Genomic DNA, 9904 nt, shown 5'->3' on the forward strand with positions numbered 1-9904 from the left:
TTTAACCTTGACAACAAAAGAAGCATAAGACAGGTAGGCAGTCCTCAAATTTAAATGGTCCTGCTACTAAAGCAACATCAAATGCTTTCACAGCAAAAGCTACTGAACTGAACTTCTTCCAGAGGAAAAAAATAAATCTGGTTATAATTCCTCATTCTCCTTTCCTTTTTCTGTCTTCTGAAAGATACTCAGTGTGATTGGAAAATATTAATCAGCTTTCACATACCACATACTCCCTAAGACTTACTCCACTTTTTTACTAAGAGTAAGAAGTAAATGAATACATGGATAATGAATAAATGAATAAATGAAACATATGGATAAGCTTCACAGTAGCTTCCCTTCCTGGTCATGCTCACCATTTACTTTTTCACATACAGACTTTTAAAAATCAATAAATTGTTTTAATTGTCTTTTCAAGAATGAATGTGTAGAAATATAATGCTGAGATCACTTGGTCTGTTCAGCCTGGAGGAGACTGAGGGGAGACTTAATTGCAGTTACAACTTCCTCTTGAAGGGAAGAGGAGGGGCAGGTACTGATCTCTTCTCTGTGGGGACCAGGAACAGGACCCGAGGGAATGGCCTGAAGTTGTGTCAGAGGAGGTTTAGGTTGGATATTAGAAAAAAGTTCTTCACCCAGAGGGTGGTTGAGCACTAGAACAGACTCCCCAGGGATGTGGTCACAGCACCAAACCTGACAGAGTTCAAGAAGCATCTGGATGATACTCTCAGGCACATGGTGTGACTCTTGGGTATGGATGATCCTGTACAGGGCTAAGAGTTGGACTCGATGATCCTTCTAACTCAGTGTATTCTGTGATTTAATGTCATGAAGAAACATAAGAAAGCTCAGTAGGAGATCCCGACGTTTGACTAAAAAAAATTGAAATAATAATAATTTAAAAAAGCTAAATTTGTATATTTAATCAGGATTTCTTTTTACAAGTAAGGGCTTTTCATATAAAGCCAGCAGAAGTGAAACAGGACTTGGTTTTTTGTTGTTGTTCGGTTTTGCAGAGGTGGAACACGAGAAAAGGTTGAACTCAGAAAAATATTGTCCCAAAGGCAACCATGATGCCATAGGCCTTTGCTCTCTCTTGTACCATTGTTGAAGGCTAAATAGCTCTAGGGCAGATTACAAGCTTTTTTGTCAGTTCCACACCATGTACTAAAATAATGTAAATAATATGAAAAATAACTTAATACTGATTGCAGAAAGCAATAAACCCTGCACTGTTCTACTTAAGTGGTGAGTTCTCTAAATTATTCACTTAGAGAAGAAACTAAGCTTTACAAAAATAGCCTTACTCATTCCCCTATTCCACTTTCTCTGGGTATACAGAAAAGATGCTTATTTTATGCTCATTGGTTCAAAAGTAAAAGGAAGGAACAAAATTCACAAGGCAGTAAAAACTGTGACAGTAATAGTACTATGTTAATGTCTTCTGCAATATCATATGTGAGATCAAAGAAATGCAAATTTGAAGTGTTAAGATGACAGGTGAGTAGATTAAACAACAACAACAACACCCTTCTGTTTCATTATTCCTCCAAAATTTTGCTCTGATTTGAAGTCATACAAGTTTTCCTCTGATTTCATTAACACAAAAACTTCAGGGTTTTGTTTTAAATATTAGAGCGCTACTAAGTAAACTACATTTTACAGTGAAGATAATCTTTTTTCATAGGAGCCTGAGAAAGATGTATTCAACATGAATTCCAACTAAAGAGGTACCTATTTTGTGTAGCTGCAGGGCCAGCAAAGAAAGTTGCTTAAGGGGTGAATCTCAGCAGAAAACTGCAGCAGCTGATCTTGCCTTGTAAAAGCCTAATTCTTGGCTTGGGTTAGTCAAACTGGAAAAAAATGCCTACTTCACTCCTTCTTCTCAGTTTGTTCAAGCTTTGAAAATTCCAAAATAAAACTTGTGGATTATTGCAGTGATTTCACATAATAACTTTTCCTTAAATTATTTTGAAAACTGCGAATAGTTCAAGTGTGGAAGATCTTTGGTCTTTGTTTACAAATCTTCCAGATACTGCTGGGTCTTAAACGTAGCTCCATTTTGTTCTTTTGGGGAACAACATGGCGTATTAGGTTTACAAAAGAAACAAGGTTAAACTTTCCTTTCAAAATTCACAAACGAAAGGTGATCATTTTTGTTAAAAAACTAAATTACCCTTTTCAATTGTTTAAAAGAGAATTTATGTCCCATGGTTTACCTTCATTTCTACCTGGAAGAATTACTAGTCTTTTTCTAGTCTTCTTAGTTCCTTATTTTCTCCTTGGAGTATCAAAAACTTCAGCATTATTAATATGACAAATTCATAGAAGCAGTTTCTAAATTGCTGAGTAATTTTAAATACTAAACAAGTTCCCAGAAAATTTAAATATTTTGGTGATACTTCTGCAGATTAGCCCTCAGGTAACCTCCTACTCATTCCTTAATATTTATTAGCATCTATTGGCACTATTTTTTGGTCATTTTTCTGTGTTCTATCATAGCGTTTCCTATAGTGTATACTAATCAAGCCACTTTCCATCCTACAACTGCAGCACACATGTTTCCTGCAAATTTTGAGCCAAAAATAAGAACAGGTAAACTATACTTTCCAGGTTATATTAATTAGTATGAGTATTTTGAATTAGTCAACACTTTATGCAAGCAGTAAGACAGCATTTACTGCACTTACTAAAGGAATTTAGACTATTCAACATACTAAAAATTTACCTGCTATATGCTACACTGAGGTACAGACAAATAGTTAAATGGATATTAACATTTCAAGAGTAGCTATGTGATAATGAATGTGGGAAATTATGTAGGATATTTCATTTCAGACACCCCAGTGACATTATCTCAAAAGATATATTCTGTACAACCATTACCATTAACTCCTATTTTTTTCATGGTGGAGAAATACATCACTCTTGCAGGATAGTAATGGCCAACCAGGGACTATTTGGAAGGCACCTTGTTATCTCCAATCCTGGTTTTGTTTTTTGTAAGCTTATGTAGTGTGTTATCAGCAGTGACTAGCTTTTCAGAACATTGCAAACTCCATTTTCCTCCTGAAAAGAACAAATACTCTTCTGCAGTCAGCATTTTAACTTAATCCGAAATGGCGATGAGAGTCTACAACAATTGCAGCTGCAGACAAAAACTAGGCAAAAATACTTAACTATGTAATGATAAACTTTAATGCTGAACTTAGTGTTAAACTCTTAAACTCATAACAGCATTTTGCAAAGCTTGCAAGTATTTAGGTCTAAATTCTGCTTTAGTTTTGTAGCTAGTAGTCATTCATTCAAAATGTGAGTTTTCAGCGGGAGGGGAATGCTACTCAAGTGCACAAAAGATATGTATGGTCTTTAGTTTCTGCAAGTGTGGGGAAATCTAAACTTCAAATTGTCCAGATCTCTTCCAAGAATTATTACAGAATCAGAGAATATGGTAAGTTGGGAGGGACCCACAAGGATCGTTGAGTCCAACCCTTAGCCATGCACAGGACCATTCCCAAGAGTCACACCATGTACCTGAGAGTATTATCCAAACACTCATTTCATACATTGTTTACATCTTTCAGGCATGGTAAAAAACAGCACATTCTGTTTTTTGTGGCCATAAAAGTATGGTGTATTAGGACATTTTCTGAGATGTTGTTTTGCCTATGGCCAGCTAAGACATCTGCCTAACTCTGCAGGAGGAATAGAAAAACAGGAATAGCTGCCACTCCTGTAGGAGAAAGACATGTGGAACTAACACACAACTTTTCTTCCTTTCTCCATCTGGGTCTACAGATGCTGGTCTCAGCCTGGTAGAGTTTAGAAAACAATGCTGGAGATGGGCCATGGCTAAAACAAGTACCCCTGCATCAACTCCGAGTACCTCTGGTGGGGTATTTTGTTCCTCTCTCCATTTTGCACTTGCGATCTCACACATCCTCTCAAGTACATCGTGTGATTTGGGGCCAGGAGCCCCTTCCAGCTCAGGATGCTCTATGATTCCATGATTCTATCCTAATACTCTGGTGCTGGGGCACTGCTTTAGTGCCAATCCCTCTGATTAGCAGACAAAATAGACTGACTGCCCTGCAGCACTCTTGAGATTGACTGTCACTCTGGTGATGAGTGTCTCAGGGCAAAAAAATTTAGAGAACTAGAAATACAAATAATTAGTAAGTCTTTGAACCTCAGGAGAATTATGAAGCTTGCATATTTTGGGATATGAAAGGATAAACTGTGCCCTTTTTTTCACTTAAGAGATAACTGAATAATAAGTTACTGAAACTGTAGAGGATTGTTTTGCCCTCCTGTTACTTAAGTGACCTTGCAAAATTTATGTGTCTTGATAGTACTTCCACTTACTGCTCTTCTAATAAGGGCGGTATGCCTGGAACTGTAATTAGGAGAAAGAATATCTTGAAATAAGCAGTATACTGCCTTTTCCAAGCAATAACTTAAGCAGATCTGTATGATTCATGAGAAGTACTTTCAAATATATAACTTACTCTCTACTGATAAATGCTTGTATAACTGCAAATGCTCAGATACACCCTCAGCAGTATGCATAAAAGCAGTCCAATTGACTTCAAATACAATTTTAAATATGTATGTATGTAAGTATTTGCAGAGATTCAATCTTTGTAGACATAAGCTCTAGTTCTTTTTAAGGTAAATAACCCTTTTTCTAAAGTTCAGGTAGCAAAATATGCATGCCAATTTTCTACCTTTAAAAAATATGAGTACCAAGGTGGAGACTCAGCTTGACAGTTTCACTTAAGCAGTGCTTAGAAATCAGGTCTTTCCCAACAGCCACTTCTGCCTCTTGCCTAAGACAACCCACGGATGTGATCTTGAAAGGACCTGTCTCCTTTCTCTCTTATTATGCCAGACTATCTCAGCTGAGACAGTCCCCAAAACTCTAAGATTTCATTGAAACATTTTCTTCCTACATGTTTTTAAAAGCAGCTTCATTTGGTTGATTATGAAGAAATCAAAATTACAGTTTTACTCTTTCTTGAGAGCAAAAGGAGTATAGCTGTTGCGCCTCCAGCAACAAACTCTATCTAACCCCTTAGCACATGGCCCTCTCCTTCCCTCTCCTCCCTCTCACAGGAGAAAGAGAGATGGTAAAAAAAAAAAAGGAAAACCTTTAGTGGTATTAATTTCAGAGGCAAAATAGTATTCATTTGGACCTCCTATTTCTTTTATCTCTTAATTGGGAAAGAAGTCAGGTGACCCAGTTAGGCAGGGTGCTTCATTAAGTTATTGGAGCCATGCTTACATAGGAACTTTCTTAATACCATTTTGACAAGAAAAAAGCTTCTAAAGTGCAGGAAATGTAGTTAATACTCACTTGAAAGCTTTCGCACTGTCACTCAAATGAAAAGAGTCTTCCCTGCAAATAAGATTCACATTTCAAATTTTTAATTTTTTATTTGAGGTTGGTTTAGTCTGAAAGTTGGTTTTCTGATAACAGGGCTGGGACATGTATTTATTCCTCTGATGGTAAATTATCCTGTGAATTAACCTTTTGAATGCTGTGTAAGTATTTGCAGCACTGGCTTTTATCTGGTCATAGTGTCAGACTGCAGTTCTACATGAAGCTGGCCCTCTCCTCCACAGCACTGAGTTATGGCTCAACAAAAGTCAAGGACTGGTCCTGTGAAAGAACTGCAGTTGTCAGAGTTCTAATTGTTTATTATTAGTACTGGGCTCATACCACAGATAATCCTCTTTAGCATTGGGCTCATTTGCTTTTGCTATTTTTGGAAAAAGTACTGATTTGAAAGCTTGACATCGTGCTGGGTAAAATTTAACCACATTAAGTAGTTACTCTTTGTTCTGTTAATTTATTGTGCATGAGGTCATTATATATTGTATCCTATAAAAAGTGCTATCTGTTTTTTGAACTGCTTAAAGGGAATCAAGACTGGCTTTCTGAAATTTTTTCCAGGCTTTACAGTATTTTGTGAAATATCCCCTGAAATATGCATTGAAAATAATTTTCAGTCCAGTTCAAGGGAAAAGATAGCAGCTAGCATATTCTAGGTGTTCTGCTTGTTTTGTAATTTAATTTTTTCTAACTGTTTTCTTCCTCATCTCTTAGTAGGCAATCTTCTGGTGGCATGGTAAAACCTGAGTAAAAGTGAACTTGTATCAAAGACTGAGAAAATCTTTTGGTATTTTATTTGGTTTTTTGTTGACAATAGACTACAGATATCTGCTTTTCATGTTTAACTGCTCTGTGTAAACAGGAATGCTACCAGTTTAAATGGTTTATTTTTTTGCACTGGCTTAAAAAGAAATTAAACTGAGGTAAACGCTCATTTGGAAACTCTTGCAATAGCTTTAATAGAATTTATTTGGGTTTAGCTTGTATCAATGTAAACAACAGCTAATATACATAATTATCAGTAGTATATATATACGTTTCTTGAGTTAATTTGCAGCTAAACTGCTAACACTGCACTGCCACATAAATCACACTGAATTCCAAGACTGAGAAATCATTCCTGATAGAAAGATTTAACTAGCAGAAGAAAACTAGCTTAATTCTTTTGAACATTCTGGTTGCTCCAGGAAAAATGCATCCATACCCGGGTAACTTATGAACAAGCACTGCCAGGAAAATTGTGCCTGTGGGATCAGGCAATGAGCTCTGGGCTCCAGCTGCCTGAAGGAGCCTACAAAGTGGCTGGCAATGAAGTAGGGAGTGTTCTTTGTGGGGGAGAAGGATGGGTTGTGGTTTGCTTTCTTATCCTTCGGTAAATGCAGTGTTAATCCAGGCCCTAAGACAGTTGTTTACTTTAAGAAGGAGCACTTCAGCAACAATTTGGACCACTCTGGCAAGCCTGTGACCAAGCAAATCTCTGCAGAGTAGAACAAGCTGCAGTACCAGCAGTACTGAGAGGGGATTGAAGAGCTATTCTGGATGACAGGTAACCCTCGTTTTTCTCTGCTTCAAAATCTGGGAGAAAAATCTGGTGTAAAGAAAGTTGCCTGATGGACATGTATTTATGCTAATATATATATATAAAAATTGTTAATATATATATGCTAACATACAGAGAGAATGAAAAACACCAGTTAGCTGGAGACAAGCAAGTGAGACAATGCCAAGGAAGAGATTTTTTTCTTCTTTCTTCATTTCTTTTGTGTGTGCCTTGTGCATTGAAACTCCTTGACATAGTAGTGGAGTGACTTTTATTCTTTCTCTGCTCAATGACATAGCTACAATTGAAGAGGAGGGGTAGACAGTCTCTAGTGAGGATTTCATCTTTTTTTGCCTTCAAATAAATTGCGCTGTATTTCATTGAGATCTGCCTTAGCAGCAAAACTGCCTATACCACTTTCCTCTGCCAATTTCCAGCACTCTAAGTATACTTTCTGGTTTGATGAAATGTTGAAGATGAAGAAAGTACAAAATAAGTAGAACAAAGATTTTGAGATTCTCATTAAATTTCAGATAACTTTCCCTTACTCAGAGATTACATATTATGTATTTAAATAGCCTTCAAAATTCTCTTTTGCATTGATAATCTGTATGAACTTAAAGCAAGTCACTCCTTCTCTTGGCACCAACCTGAATGTGAAGTTTATGGTCAGGCAGCGCATTCTTTAGGAGGGACAGACTTTGATGGTCTTGGTTTCCTCTGCCACCTGCCATCCCATCCATCACCTTCCTGACTCATCTGAGTCACACTGTTCATGAGCATCCCTGTGTTCAGGGCTCTCATGTATGGGGCTATGACAGTCACAGCTGCAGGAGATTACACACAGTGCCCTGGTTAAGTCCCTTTCTCTTCTTTCTTACGAGTATCTCCACAACATGTGAGTTAATTTCAAGCCAGAGAACTGACCTCTCAAATTTTGGGAACAGAAACACTTCGACAGGCATCTACTGGTCCTCTGGATTAGGTATGCCTTTGACAAAATATATTTCAAAGCTTTCCTTAAGCTGTTTAGTGATTTTCCTTGTGATGTCTATACCTTCTTTTTTTTACAAAACCTGAATAAAAGAAATACAGTTGGGCACAATAGTTGATTAGAAACTGATGCATTAAAGACTTCTAAAAAAGAGATAAGAAACAAACTCAGTGGCCCAAAAATGTTAATCAAACTTATTACCTTTATTAGATCTGTTTCAAAACATGGTCTAACTAGGCTAAAATAAAAAATTAACTGAAACAATATTTTGTAAAATGAGTTCCCAAAGCATTGTTTGGAAACAAATAACACATCAGTTATTTCTGGTTGTTCAGGATTCTGAAAAAATTACATTGCTCTGAAACATACCCATGTGACCAGCTCACTGATTAGATTAATGGAGAAGAGTAGAAACCCTTGGCCATTTCACTATAGTGAGGAGAAGCTGGTCTTTTCTGCTGTGTGATAGGCAACACATTTCTGGTGGGGCTAGGGAGTGATCTGGCCATACAAAAGAGCAGTCCGTAGAATTTTTCAGATGCGTACACCACAGAGCAGAGTGTTTGTCTTTTATATATTTCATTATCTCTGCTCTAAACATATCATATTGTGAGTAATTTATAAAATAAAAGAGCTGCTTTCATCATGTCATGTATGGCTTGTGGTAGGATGGCCAGGGTGGCACAGAGCTGAATGTCTTGGCTCTGAGGAAAAGTATGAAGGCTTTTTTTAGCTTAGCAACCTGCTCAGGTATTTCAGGGGAGGCAGCACAGTGTGGGTGTATCCATATTGCAGCTGGAGTTGAAATCAAATACCCATGTCCTTTTCCTCCACCCAGAGGGCCAGGTGGTGTGGCAAAATGAAGCCAGAGCATGCAGTGGTGTGGTTGACCAGGAATGAAGTCCTAGACCTGAAGCTGAGAGTTCCTCACTATAATGGTGCAGCTGGACCGGTACCCAGAAAAGTCTCTGCAGCCACCGGAGAGAGACTGACATCCCTGAGCCCTTCAAAGCAAAAACTCATGCACACAGAACAGGGCAGGTGCTTTGAAACTGCTGTGTGAATACCTCCATTCAAGTGCCAATAGCATCATAAACCGTTCCAGCACCTACAGTTCTAAACAGCACTGCAGCTGTTAATTTCTGCTTTCCTCAGTGCAGAAGCCTATGGATATATTTTCATCAGAAGTGCAAGCCTCATTTCACAATCTCCTCCTCACCAAAGGAGAAACTCTGGGAACCTGAAGGGGCAGCAAATGAGCCTTATCTTTCAAGTCTGTTAACTCTAGATTTGTGCTAACGCTGCTCAGTGAGTTCTGGAGTTTCCAGCTACTCTGCAGCCTTGATAGCTTCACCTCTGGCAGTGGTGCTTCTGATAGTGTTTCTCCCTAAATCTTTATAAGCTACACACAAAAGTAATCTTGTGAGTGCTAAGATTCTGTATATCCACAAAGTCCAGGAGATTATCCATAGAAAAAAACCCTGCTTCACACATTGTCTCAAAAATGTTTCCAAAGTATGTGTGAAGGTCTGGAGATAGATTCAAAGCATGTTCAGGTCTAGCATGCACCTGGAAATTTGTTTGGAAACTACTTTTATGTCTTCAATTGCTTAGTGGTGACAAAATAGCCATCAGTCTAGAGCTGTTTCTGAAACACACAGGTACAGAGTGAGAGTGTAGCTTCAAGCAATTTTTTCTTCGGGAAAGCTGTTCTGTGAGAGTTTCATTGTTTTCAGCACTGGCCACACATCGCAACTCCTGTACCGCAGGTTACTCTCTGTTTTCCATGCCAACGCTGCTCTATATAAGGCTACATTTTAAAATTGTTAAAATTGTACATGTACGTTTTTAAGTCAGGATTAAAAAAAAGCCCTAGAGAAGTCTCACAGAGAGGTAGTCCAGATGCCAAGGATATGTGGCTGAGTGTAAAGGGTTATGAAGAAAATTATTATAAGGGCTAACCTAAAGACGT

The sequence above is a fragment of the Corapipo altera genome, unplaced genomic scaffold (genome assembly GCF_003945725.1).
Source record: "Corapipo altera isolate COAL_440 unplaced genomic scaffold, ASM394572v1 0, whole genome shotgun sequence".
In the NCBI taxonomy this organism is placed as follows: domain Eukaryota; kingdom Metazoa; phylum Chordata; class Aves; order Passeriformes; family Pipridae; genus Corapipo; species Corapipo altera.